General features: G+C 38.2%; 1 protein-coding gene across 3 annotated transcripts in view; it reads right to left on the bottom strand.

Annotated features, from left to right (window-relative positions):
- The window catches only part of cdk14.L (cyclin-dependent kinase 14 L homeolog), a 347215-nt gene that overhangs the window by 84728 nt on the left and 247699 nt on the right, over positions 1 to 14788 (bottom strand). The gene's annotated exons all lie outside the window — the stretch shown is intronic.

The raw sequence follows: 14788 nt of genomic DNA, 5'->3' as shown, positions 1-14788 counted from the left end.
CTCTAACTTAGTCAGTGTTAGTTAGTCAGTGACTTTAAGGGGGGCAACATGGGACAAAATTGTTCAGTGAGTTTGCAACTGATCTTTAGCATTCAGCTCAGATTCAGAAGCAACAGTTATGACCCAAGTCACTTACTGGTTACTGCCTGGTAACCAATGAGTGGAAACCAAGAGAGCTGCAAAGCAGGAAGTAGTGTTCTGGCTATTATGTTAGCCATCCAGTCACTCCAGCCTTTATACATTACATTTTTTGCTAACTAAGGGGGAAATTCACTAAAGGGCGAAGTGACTAACATTAGTGAATATTCGTCAGCTTCATTTCGGGACTTCGAAGATTTACTAATGGGCACCGGCGTAAATTCGCTAGCAAAGGAGATAGACTGTAGCGCTACTTTGCACTCTAACGCCAATTTCATTAACTCACTAAGATGCGGATTTTACTGAACGTTACCTCTTGTGCCAGACTTGCCTTCGCCACGTCAGACCAGGCGAAGTGCAATAGAGTAGATAGGAGTTCCTCAAAAAAAAAATTGAAAATTGAAAATTGAAAAAGTCCCAAAAAACGCTGACGACTTCATCTTTCAGAGTGAGAGGCTGCAAAAGATCGTAAATTTTTTTTAGGGTACCCAGCTTCCCCCCTACATTTCCAAACATATGGCACATAAACTATACTGTGGGATTATGTGTAGGGCAATATAACAACTCTATTTTCTTTTATTAACATGGGCTTGTGTAGTGGAATGTATTTGCTGCAACATATACGTCCATTGAAATTTAATTTCCAGCTGTATGCAAATTAACCAACGCTAGAGCAACTTTGCTTGCCGAATTAACACAACGAAACTTCGCCATCGTTCGGCTCCCTGGACGCAACTTCACATTTTAGTAAATTAGGGTTGTCCTGGCAAATTTTTGCCTGGCGAAGTGTGGTGATGTGAGCGAAGCCGTAGCTGGCGAATTTCAGCAGGTTAGTAAATTTGCCCCTAACCATATTAGAAACATTTTTAATTTCGCAGCCTATTTACCCAGTTTTTATTCTTACGCTGAACTGTTCCTTTAATTTGCAGGTATTTAAATGCCCCTGTGTGTGTTTTTTAGGATTTGTGTTACATATCTATGAATGTTTACCAAAATATGAAAACACTGGCCCAGCATGCTTTAGCTACATATTTTTGTTTGTTTTTTATATCATTAGCCCTGTACTATTTCTTATCTGAGCAAACAATTAAATTTTGTCCATGGATTTCAGTAAAACTGTGACCTCCAGTGGATATGCAAATATGTTTATATTTAGTGAAGGATTGCCAATCAGCTGGGCATCTACTGGTCTGACAGATAAAATAATACAGGTATGGGATCTGTTATCCCGAAACCCATTATCCTGAAAGCTCAGAATTACAGAAAGGTCGTCTCCTATCCGAATAATCCAAATTTTTACTAAGGATTTCTTTTTCCCAGTTTTAATTTTTATAGTGAACAATTCCTTTAAAATGCATCTCTCAAAGTCTAAAGACTATAACAGATCTAAAACAGATATATATGATCAGGTGCAGGCTCCTTTTATGGGTATATTTATGTACCATGTACAATATTCACATACACACATGAACACACACCATTCTTTGTGTGCAGCAACAATCTTGCATAAGAAATGCTGACATCTGTTCAGAGAGAAAACCTATAGATCATTTATCGTATATGAATAAACAATACGCTATCAAGCTATTGCTTTTATGCAAGCCTTAGAGGTGGCAGAAGGAGCTAATTATTAGGGGTCCAGCAGCTGTCAGTTTAGTACATAGCCAAGAGCATGCAAGTCTTATAAGTGTTGCAACATATGGACTGTAGCTTTAAAAATAAATAAGCTCCTGCATAAGTCATAGAAAGAAAAAAGTACAAGGAGCAAAATATGGCCAAGAAGTAGGGTTGCCACCTTTTTCTTTGGAGAGATCCGGATGGGGTGGTGACACCAGGGGGGCTGGGTTGTGCCTGTTTGTGGGGTGTGGTTATGACGTATATAGGGCAGGCTTTGACGCAGTGGCCTGTGATTGGATGCATTTTGTGTCAAGTACGGGGACAGTCCTGATGTCTAAAAAATTGGACTGTCCGGTTCAAACGGGATAGGGGGCAAGCCTACCAACCAAGAGGTTAAGGAGCTTGTGGTGTAAAAAAAGATAACATACATGAACTGTGTTAGACATAGACAGACAGAGTGAAACCTTATAATTTACTAGATTATAAAACACCAAGGCCCTGCTTCAGGCATGGTAAATAATATAAAACCTCGCTCAATAATGCAAAGGATCCCTTGAATTACTTTCTGCCTGGCCATACCGGTAGTTCTATGGGTCAACTAGTAGAGATATATCTTCTGTCAGGGAGCCGGGAGCTCCCTCCAGGGAGGTAGTCAGGATCAAGGAGGAAGCCCTCTTGAGGGTGCAAGGTCGCGGTATCCAAAGGGTTAAGCAAAATACAAGGTCAAAGTCCAGGCAAGAGTTCAATGGCAGGCAGATCAGGATCAAATAACAAGAGTCCAGGCAGGGGGTCAAAACCAAGGCAGGAGCAGGATAAAGGAATCAGGAATCAGGAACCCAGGTTCAGAGTAGCAAAACCTATTCTTGGGCGCCATTCTGGCGTCCTGGGGGCCTTTTATATTCAAACTTGGCGCCAAAGTGACGTCATTGACGTCCTAACGCTGGCGTGCTTGCGCCGGCGCGTTTGCGCGTGCGTCGACGTTGCGGCGCTGGCATCCCAGCACCCACGTGGGCCGACTGGGCACCGCCATTTTGGATTATTCGCTGCCGGGCGCAGATGTGCCTCTTCGCGCTCCCGGCGGCCTTGACATCTTCACAGCACAGAAAAACAAGGAACTGCTCTTACAGCTAAAATGGTGGTTCAGCCCTCAATGCCAGGATATTAGTAACCAAGGCTAGCTTGAGAACAGAATCCATCCAAGTCAGTGGGCCTTCCGGAGGAATATTCATACACAGAATTTTATTCTTTCACCTTCAAAACTAGCTTATTTAAGAAAAAGTCTCAAACTGAATAGTTGAGTTCAGGTTTTTTTCACAGATGAAAAAGTCACACTCCAGCTAGAATTACATTGTTTTATTTATTTTCAATGAGGCTGAAAATCTTTTTTTAATGTACTGGGAAAATAAATAAATAAAACTGGTTGAGATTATTCCCATGGACGTCTATAGAACCTCGTCAGCCTTTACTTGCCCTTACGTTACTTACGTTTTTTTTTTCCTTTTATAAATTCAACTATTCCAGGTTTTAGAAAACCCTTCCGCAGGTATTGGAGTTCATATTCACTTGATTTTTGGTAAATAACCCCTATACCGTGTACAGTTCGGATGAGCCCTGTCTGCATGTAGGGAACATACATACCGTGTAAAATTTTTATAAAAATGAAAGCCATAGTGAGAGTATTGTTCATTATTTCAACAGTAAAAGAGTGAAAGAAATTAATTAAGTTGAGCAGCTCCATTCAGTATTGAAAGCTAATCATAATTACTTTATGTAATTAAAAGAAAAAATATTTAATAATGCATAATTGATGCCTGCTTATTTCCAAAGATGTGGAAATTCCTTTCACAGGTAAAACAGGTTGCACAGAGACAATTCTTTAAAAAATAAATCTGTCCAATTGAATTTCTTAACTAGACAGAATTTAAAATGTCCCCTAACAATGACTTTATTTCAAAATGGGTATAGACCTGGTTTGTTGGGCAGTGGATCATTCGACAGTTGTATATACTAGTTATTGATGACAAAAGTATCTCTGTGGCTGCACATGGGGGGGGGGCAACATCCAAATCTTCTCTGAGTAATGCTTAAAGACATTGGTAGTCTGCTTGTGGAACAGAACGTAAAAATTCACATTCTTGAATGTTCTGTGAAATTAACTGTTCTATGAGACATTGATTATATAATGTGGCAAAGTCAATAACAAACTCATGATTTACCAGTAACGTTGTGTTGGTATTTTTGAGCAGACACGGAGACTTCTTCTAACATAGGGTCTAAATTCCCCTAGCAACCATGCACTGATTTGAATAAGAGACTGGAATATGAATAGGAGAGGCCTGAATAGAAAGAAGAGTAATAAAAAGTAGAAATAACAATACATTTTTAGTTTTATAGACCATTTGTTTTTTAGATGGGGACAGTGACCCCCATTTAAGAGGTGTAAAGTTGTATAAAAAAAAAAAGAAATGAAGGGCAATTGAGAAGTTGCTTAGATATTAGATCTGAAGATTAACAAATGTGATACTTTATTGGAGACTCAACGTTTCGATCCCCCACAGGGATCTTCGTCAGGAGAATACAGAACAAACCCGGGAATATATATACACACACATACATACTAAACTCTACTATCTTTACTAAAACTCAAATTATTTTTATTAAACAAAGTCGACCTAACCACGAATCCACAAATTTAACACGTTTATCAAAAAATCAGCATGAAAAAGTTGGTGCGGGAAAAGCGTTGACAAAATCGTGCAAAATCAGAGTTTGGTGTCCAAATCATACAAATTTTTTCAAGTTGTCGCACAAAAACCCGTACGAAAACCAGCATCGATCACAACATCTTCAAATTGTAAAGGAGTCATCTGCCATTCACTTCAGTTTTAGCTGGAGTATTTTTCGGGTTTAGATTTTTAGCAGCTTTGGGGTATAATAAATTTCTTAATATTTGAGTTTTTCCCCTCTAAAAATTCGAGTTTTCCCCTTTAAAAACTGGACCAGAAAAAAAATCAAAGAGGCCCCTAAAAGTTAACTTAAAGGTGAAGCACCACCTTTAAAAGAGAACTAAAACCTAACTAAAGAAGTAGGCTAGAAATGTTCTACATTATGTTTTGGGTTTCTGTACCAGCCCAAGGCAACCACAGCCCTTTTGCAGTAAAGATCTGTGCCTCTGAAGATGCCCCAGTAGCTCCACAACTTCCTCTCTGGTGCTTTTACTGCACATGCTCCGTGCTGCTGTCACAGAGCTTAGGGACCCACTCACAATATAGAGTACTTATAGAATACAAATATCACAATATAATGCTAATTAGTAATTAATACTAATAATTACTACATGGCAGCACAGAAACCAGTGCTTATCATCAGAATTTAATAATCAGCCCTGTAGCATCAGCTTATATTACAGACCAACCTCATTTTCTGCTTGATAATTAGTGACGACCCCTAAGCTTAGCTTCTCAACAGCTACTCAGAGCCCACTGAGCATGTGAGTGTCACAGACACTTTCCAAGATGGTGACCCCCTGTGACAAGTTTGAAGTCCTGGATCATTGCTGCTATTGACAAGCTAAAACTTTAGGCTGGTGCAATAAGTTCATTATATAAAATATGGTGTTTTTAACAAATTAATTTTTAGGGTTTTATTCTCATTTAGGTTTTCCCTTATTTTACACGGTTTCTTTGTGGTCCTACCATTATATAATGCATAATATATTTCCCTGATTTAACATTTTCTTATAGTCCCCAAAAACACATAAAATGGGGGTTCTACTTATGTGGATTTACATTGCTTGCACAAAGGCAAACTTGCTGCCTCTAAAAAGAACCACAGTAGAAAAGTGTTAACAATCACAACACTGATGCAAATACAATTGCCTGAAACAGCTAAGGAATTTGATAGCACTGTGTATTTAATTCTACTTTTCAATGCCTCTGTATGAAAGGCCACAGTTTAAAATATAAATACAAATTTAATAGGAAATAAAATTTCCTTGCATTTTCTGTAGACCATGCTGAATTACTTAAATGCATTTTTACCTTTGAGAATCAAACCGTAAATTGAAAAAGTTCTGCTCGGATTTGAGCATGCTAGTACTGCTTTGTTCTTTCTGTTTACATCTGGCGCCACAGATGAAGAGCAAAAGATAAAAGATTCTAGTAACTGAAAAGACTGCTTAGTAAGAAATACGCCTTTTTGGGGAGAAAACAAACAAATGTCAAATATGCTACATTCACCAATTTGCTAGAAATATATTTATTTTCTAAATAAACCTCTTTTGTGCTTATATTTCTCTAACATGTTCAGGTGCTACTTTATTTAATTTACTATTTTAGTCCAATTATTAATGATTTAATGTAATGAGTTGATGGATTTAAATTTGTTTATTAAGCAAGAAGCAAATAAAAGTTTGCTAGATGATAAATATAGCGGTATATGACCTGTTATCCAGAAGTGCTTGGGACCTGGAGTAATTTGGATCTACATACCTGAAGTCTACCAAAAAAATAATGGAAGCATTAATTAAACCAAATATGATTAGTCTGGCTACGATATGGATTTATTATACCTTAGCTGGGATCAAGTACAAGGTACTGTTTTATTATTACAGAGAAAATTAGAATTATTTGCTAAAAATGGGCTGTATGGGAGATGGGCTTCACGTAATTCTGGATTATGTTTCTAAATAAGGGATCCCATACCTGTAATAATATAGTTATCCATCCTGTATCAGTTGGCCTGTGTACACTACTTGCGGTGGCTTGGCCTAACTTCATCTGTTCCGACACAAACTATCAAGGCCATAACTTTGCTATTGTTTTATAACCCCAAGAAGCGATAGAGTTGGCAAAATCATACAGGGCCTGACATAAAGCCATATAAATACTGGCGTGTGGCTCCATTTCTTTGACAAAGGTCAAAAAAGTAAAGGTTAAAATAATGTAGAATGAACAACTACAAAAATATGTTTTAAAGGATGGTCTCTTACCAGGGTGACCCCCAGTTCAAGGGTTTGCCCAAATTTTTGGAAAATACAAAGCATTCAGATGTGGTAAGAGGTCCTCCAGTAGTAAAGCAGTAGCCAAGATATTTTTATAAAAGTAAAAAAATCTTTATTAGGACATATGTAAACCTGATGCGTTTCGTGCCTGAGGAGGCTCAGGTGCAGGGCCTGACATCACAAATTTTATCAATTAGTCTAAAAGCCTGTACAGAGACATTTATTACCGTTCACTATGCACAAAGATATCCTGAGATTCTTTATTTCTTTTATTTATCAAGGTCAGAATTTATCTCAGTATTTCTAATATCAAACTTCGAGCAATTCCGATTTCCCGAATGGACCTTATTTATCAAGAAAAATGCCAGAAAAAATAGGTTCGGGCAAACTTCGGAGCTTTCCTAAAAAACTCTGAATTGTTTGTAGTTTTCAGCAAAAAACTAAAGTTTTTTCTGAACGTTCAGATTTTTTTGCGCAGAAGCCACTAAATCATCGGATATCGGTACTGACTTCAGCGCAGACACTGAAATGTTCCCCATTCACTTATACAGGACCTCGAGAGCTTTTAGATGCCGGCGTTTCGGATTCGGACTTTTAAGACCATCCGGCTTTAATAAATTCAGAAAGATTCATAATTAATTTTTTTTTTGCTCAGAAAACTACGAATTATTCGAGGTACGGATATTCGGAACTTGATAAATAACCCTTTACCTGTATGGCATGCATTCTCCAAGACCAAGCTTGAAAGAAATCTGTATTAACTTGGGAATCCAATCTATCATCCTCAGGATTTATTTCCTTTTGGTGTTTCTACTTTCCTCTAAAGTCAAGATTTGGCAAGAAATATGTTTTTTTTTTCTCTCTGCCTTTGAAGTGTTTCCTTGCTTCTCTTGCAGCTCCTCTTTCCAACCGGCCTTACCTCAGGATCGATTTCCATCAGATAGACTGGAAAATGCCTGGTATGCACTGCTGTCTGGGAGGAAAGGAGCTCTCTGCTTTACTTCTATAAAACCTTCTTTTTGTTTCCAGTTATTTTCTCTAATGGAACAATATTTTTAGTTTTGTTGTACATTATGCACGCTGGCGAGGGGGGTGCATTAATATTAAGTAAGCACTACTTTGCCTTTCTTTTAAATCCATATTGACAGCAGCATAAAACAAACACAGCTGGTATCTTCGGCGGGCGTGCGTCTGTTCAGGCACCGAAGGATTTAGCTGGACAAACATCACAAAGAAGTTGGCCGGTTGCATTGTATTTCTAATCAAATATTCAGCAGTGCAAGGGCAGTCGACGATCAATTATTGCAAGATTTAAATAATTTAATGGGAAGTGGCTGTATTTGGAATCACAGAGCTCGAACGAAATCATTGGGGAGCAAGCTTAGTGGAGATGTACTTTATTAATGGTCTGACTCTTCAGCTATTTAACTCTCTATTTACACAAGGGCTGGGTTCAACCTTGTTGGAAGCTCATTTCAGGGAGCAAAACAAAGGTTAAAATAAATTAGCTTCTTCTCAGCAAACTCTACACTGCTGTTTACCTATTGTTAATAATACCAATCTGGCGCTGGGACTGTAATTGGCAGATGCTAAGCAAACACCTCCCAGCAATGCATCACTTTCAACTTAAATTAAAACTTATTATCAAAGAATGGTGCGGCTAACCTATTATCCTTTTTTTTTCTTTTTGAACGGCTTGGTTTATTTTATCCTGCAAAGGCTACGGTTTTAAGCATCCTGCAGCCGTTTTTGTTAAGCTCATAATGCTGCCTATTGTTCATGAGTCATATTGTAATTTTAACACAAAATTTATGCCCAAGGCCATTGAATTGACTCTGTGCCGATGAGAAAAAGTTCAGTTCCCTTTGGACTCACGTGACTTTATGCCCTGAAGCAATGGCAGGTGTACCAGAGACATTCTATCCGGATGCCATGTTGGATGAATCTGTATGCATTTATATACAGATTCAAAATGTTTAATTTTCAGATGTCATTATTGCAACCCTTCTGCACCACAATTACTAAAATCTTTTGCTAAATATTAAACTGTTGATGCACACGGCATACAATTGAATTTTTATTTTCTTAGGTCAATGTTAAAACTCATTAGGTAAGAATTTGACTCAGATGATAATTCTTTTATGTCAAGGGGAAATGTTTACTGTAAATATCAACATCAATTACTGTCTCTGTCCCAAGACTTCATGGCAGCACTCTGGTCCCAGAGATGGATGACCGATATATCTACCCATAGCATTTTTTAAAAGGCTGCTTTCATTTACACTAGAAATGATTATATAGCTTGATTAATACACCATTTATTGCTATTGCATTGGTAATGTGCGGTCTATATAGTCAACATTTTTTTACATAGCATGATAATTATAACCCTTAGAGTTTTGATACTTGACCTTAGAGGTTTGAGAGTTAGAGTCGCTAAAAAAAAAAACTAGTATGCAAGAAGATTAAAGTGGCTCCATACCAACCTTTTTATTTGTTCAATAATTCAATGATTTGGGCCTGGCCTAAGGATATTTTTTGCTTATTATTTTAAATATGAAATATCTATGGTTGAGAAAAACAGGTCAGAAAGGACAGTAGGGGTAATTAAACCCCATGTGTCTATCGTCCTGTTTTTTTTTTTCCATGGGCCAATAAATGCTGCCGACAGACCAAATTGGCAGCTTATTGGCCAGTGTTTGGGACCAATTGACGTCTGGCCGAAATTTGAGCAGGTTTAAAAATACCATTGGATCACCAGCCCCTTTTTAATGACTAAGTTATCTGCCTGTTGTGCCCTAGGGTCCATGATCAGATCAGTCCAATCAAGGTGGGCATATTGGGGCAAAAGCCGCTCTTTTGGCAATCTCTCCATACAAGTGGATCTGCCATGTATGGCACCCTTTAGACTACCAGTGGCACTTCTGTTCTTGTAAAACTGTTACAACAAAGACCTACGGCATAGGGCACATTCTCCACTGGCCTTTTTCAGCTGGTGAAGCCCATGATTTTGGCAGGGCCCGGATTTACATAGCAGGCACCCATAGGCCCACTGTCATTCGTAGACCCTTCCCATCCCTTTTATTCAATCAAATTTTCATCATTAGGACCAGAGCAATGGGGATTGGTGTACAGAAAATTTTAAAAACTATCATATCTCCTGCACCTCCTGTGGGTGTGGTTGGGCAGCATGCAGTCCCCTTAAAGGCCTTGGTGGCCTCTCCACAAATCCGGCCCTGCCTTTTGGCCTCTCCACAAATCCGGGCCTGCCTTTTGGCCTCTTATTTTGTCCAAAGTAATCATGTGCATTTTCTTGCTGAAATCCTCTTAAACCAAATGAGAGGCAAAACAGCTACAACTGAGTGCTTATACGTTGCCGGAAAACGACCAGAGTATTCCAGTGGGCCATAAACCAAAGGGAAGAAAGGGAGGGGGCTGCTTATACAAAGCTCATTATTTCTAGTTAAAATAGTTAATTTACAGATGCGTTAGGAAGTGGGAAAGCTACACAATTCTCCAGTACTGCTTAATAAAAGAAAAAAAGGCTTTAATTAAAAGAGCAGGCATGCTGTGTTTTAATAATAAATGTGTTTTGCTGTTGAAAAAAAGTTGCATAATGTACCTTAAAGTGGCAAGTCAATAGTCACCTGAGATATTTTTTCAAAACAAACACCTGGAATAAACCTAATAACACCGCCCCCAACGATTACAAGATTTAATGAAGAAAAAATAATATTGCACAATTTTATGAGTATTATATGTAAATTTAACTGAACATGCAATTCATTAAATTTACACTGTATTTATGCTACCATGTGTTCTAGGGGTGTTGGAAGTGGAAACTGGAACTGCAAGAAGTTCCGAGAGGTACATGAAATTGCCATTGCTTTTATGATGATGCTGCTATAACAGGTAAGGTGTCAAGTAGGATTATCTGGAAACCTGTTATCCAGAAAGATCCATATTACAAGGGCATCTCCCTTAGATTCCATTTTATTCAAATAATTAAATTTTTTTCTCTGTATTAATAAAACTGTACCTTCTACTTCATCCTAACCAAGATATAACAAGGTTATTGAGTTTATTTAGGGGGTTATTTATAAAAATCCAAAAATCCATAAAAATATCTCATTATTTTCTGGAAGCTACTGCGACCAAATCCGTACAGTTTTTTTCTCCATATTTATCAATAAATTTTTCCGAAAAAATTTCCTGTGCTGGAAAAAACTTGAAAATATCGCGAGAAATTCGAATTGTATGAATTTTTCGGATTTGATGCCTGAAAACCCTGATTCTTTTTGAGATTTTTGCCCAAAAACCAGGAAATCTTCCAATTATTGCTCAAAACCCAGCACAGATCAGGGTATCTTCGGAACTTCTCCCATTGACATACATTCTATTGAACTGGCAGGTCTGAGTTGGAGTACTTTTTTATTCAGACTTTTAACACCCTCAGGGTTTTATAAATTCCGAAAAATTCTATTTTTTTTCCCAATAAAAATTCAGATTTCATAGTAAAAAAATCTAAATTTTTCGTGATTTTTTGCCATTTAGACTTTAATAGATAACCCCCTTAATGTTTAAATGATTATTTAGTAGACAAGGTATGGAAATCATTACGGAAATACCCCTTATCTGGAAAACCCCATTCTGGATAACATGTCCCATGCCTGTATCACCCTCTGTCTATGCAGCTAAACTAATTGCATGTTATATATAATCTCAAATAACCAGATATCAGCCTCGCTTATATGAATGGAAACCTATCATTCCACACACACCAAGACCCCTTGAGTATGATGGCCATTAAAAAAACCATTTAAAATCTTTTTACCACAATGAACGGCGTAATGTTTTCATGTAAATATTCCCATTGAGGCTAAATACACAGACAAAAGTGCGCTACATCAAAGCTGATAGAGAAAAGGGGATTGGCAGAAGCTGCTGGTAACTCAAGACCAGGGCCTATTACAATTGTACAGTTATTTTGACCATGCCCTTTGTCAACGGTGATGAAAGCTCTTCCAAGTCCCAGGAAGGCATGCCGATTGGGTTTTGTTAAAAGAGGAGAGAGTTTATCCCAAAGCAGAAAGTTTTGAAGTTGGCACTGTTACAGAAAAGTTCATGTGCTCAGAAAGCTATGATACTGAAGAGCAGCCGAAAGCTTTGCATCAGTTCCCAATCGCATCTTCTTTTAGAAGCACAATGTTGATCAGAGCCTGCCTTAAATATGTAGTATAATGTGTCTTGTAATCTTGTAAGATATTGTCATGGAAAAGTGACATATTCTTAAAAAGATCTCTGTATACAAAGTTCAAAAAACCATCAAGATGTGCTTGATACTCATAATGGAGTTGGATGGTGCGCTCCTTCTCCAGGTAACTTAATTGTTTTGTCAAGGAAGGCGTTTAGAGTATAAACAGAGCAGCCCATGATAGAATTATGTGTTTTGTTTCCCACTGTGCTTGACACAAATAATTTGTAGCTTTGCTCTGTCATACAATGTTAAACCTATGATAATCAGCAGGTACAGAATTTGAAAGCTAGAAAAATTCGGCTATTGCTATTCACACAGCCAGATCCCTAACTCACTTGTCAATAACCTGTAATGAGCACAGATTCTGTTAAGGAGAAAACAGTAGGCGTTGAAAATAAAACACCATATTTTCTATTCTGAAGGGAGGAAGAACTGAATTGTGCTACCTAAAAATAAAGTTATTATGTGAAGCTTTTTTACAACTGTTAACAAACAGAAAGCAAGAAGAACCTTTGGCGTCCTGCTGCTGAATACAAACAACTAGCTGATAATATAATGTATGCTTTCTGTTCTTTTCACCACAGTATTTTTGAGGGCAGCAAACACAATGAGATCCTTTATGATACACATTTGTTAGTGCACATGACCAAAGTGCCTCTGCACACAATATAAGATAAACAAACAATGAAAAATGGTGGTCTTCTTCTTGAACAGACCCAGCAGGTAGAATGGAAGCATTTGGTTCAGTTTTTTTGTATGACATCTCTTTGTTATCTTCAGTGGAGTGGAGAGAAGCACTGATAGTGATGGAAGATCAGTGATTGCCATGTGCAAGGCCAGTGCCATAAATAGATGTTATTGGGCTCCACAGCAAATTAATTTTAGGGCCCCAACATATCCAGAGGTTGGCCTTTTTCATTAATATATGTTGAAATTGCTCTTTATTTGGGCCTCTCTCCCCTATAACTCCTGGGCCCCCCTCCAGCCGCAGGGTCTGCTTCCTCTATAGTTAGTCCCCCGTGCAAGACGGCTAATGTGGTTATTGCTCAGATCAGAAAACCTTGTTATGGTGGAACAGAAGATGCCAAGTAGGCAGACCCATTGCCTATCTATACTCTTCACTCGCCTTATCCTATCAGCTCAGTTCTGTTCTGCCACTTGGATTCTATACTTTCCTTTACTGTACTTCTTGGCCTACAGTTTCCCTCAAAGTTTACCCTTTCTGGTGTGTGGCAATCCACCAAATAAGGATCCTCCACAACCACCCTCCTTTCCACCAGGCCAACCTGAATCATTGTTTCTGAGTTGTAAGTTGCATTGTCCCAGAGCTTAAAGCAGTGTCACAGTTACTGTCACATATGTGATATTCCTTACTGTTTGAACCTTCTTTTGTGCCATTTCAGTATGGGCAAAGGATATTTTTTGCTTATTATTTCATATGAAATATCTACAGTGGAGCCAAACAGGCCAGAAGGGACACAAATAGAAATTAAATGTTCCTGTTGCTTGTAAAGTAGATTAGATGGTTACATCCACATAAGGGACTTCTGTTTGTAAGACAAAACAGTTACAACAAAGGCCTATTGCACAGGGGCACATTCCCCACCAGCATTTTTCAGTCAGTGAAGACGTACGTAATTTTGGGCGCTCGTAATCTCCTGCGTTTTCTTGCTCAAATCCCATTAAACAAACAAGAGCTACAATAAAGTGTCTCTCTGTGTGCCAGAACCAAAGGGATGATGGGGGGGGGTGTTTATACAGAGCTCATTATCTCTAATTAAACTAACTCCGTTAATTGCAGGGGAGTTAGTAAATGTAAAAGTTAAACAATTCACTGCTACTGATTGATCAAAGAAAAAAAGGCTTTTATTAAAAGAGTAGGCAGAAAGTTGGCCCAGAGACCGAGCTAGCCAGATGGATAGAAGGGATACCCAATCCCCTTGCCCTGTTTAGCTAGTTTTGGCTCAAAGGTAATGCAAAATGCAGCCTAACTTAAAGGACCAGACAGATCAAAAAACATTTTTTACAAAATTTTAATTATGTGGATAAAATGAAGTCTTCCCTTAATTTGAAGCTTTCTGGATAAAGGGTTTCCAGATAATGGATCCCATACCTGCAGTTAAGTGTGCTAATTACATTGATTAAGATATTAGTAATACCTAGTGATGGGCGAATTTATTCGGCAGGCGCAAATTCGCGGTGAATACCCGCGATTTGCCGCCGGCAAATAAATTTGCGTAACTGCAGCGAAAATTCACCGGCGTCAAAAAAAAAATGGACACAGGCATCAGTTTTTTTGGACACTGGCGCATTTTCGCGGAAAATTCGCAAATTTTTCGGCGAACCGTAACATCCCAAATTCGCCCATCACTAGTAATACCCAGATCAGTTGTGATTCTAGTGACACTTCGACTGGGAGTCAGCCTATAGTTTGAACATTTACTGCTACAGATTAATGGAATAATGGATTTCTCTATATTTCTGTTACTGTGCCCACAGCACAGGCACCAAATAAGAAACCATTAAAACAGTTCTGAACTCTTGGACACTTTGAAAATAATTCCTCTCTTTGTCTCCTAGAGCTTCAGGCATTAGATTGTAAACAAGAGTAAACTGTGCCTTAAAAAACATTACTCCTTAAAAAACATATCTTGTGACCCGCTCTTATTTAAACCCACATCAAATCTCATTCTTTTATCTCCTTTTTACCCAGACACTGATTTTGGATTGTAAGCTCTGACAAAAGCTCTCTGTGCCAGTACAATACTTGGCAG

The sequence above is a fragment of the Xenopus laevis genome, chromosome 6L (assembly GCF_017654675.1).
Source record: "Xenopus laevis strain J_2021 chromosome 6L, Xenopus_laevis_v10.1, whole genome shotgun sequence".
In the NCBI taxonomy this organism is placed as follows: domain Eukaryota; kingdom Metazoa; phylum Chordata; class Amphibia; order Anura; family Pipidae; genus Xenopus; species Xenopus laevis.
This window is presented reverse-complemented; position numbering and strand designations above follow the sequence as displayed.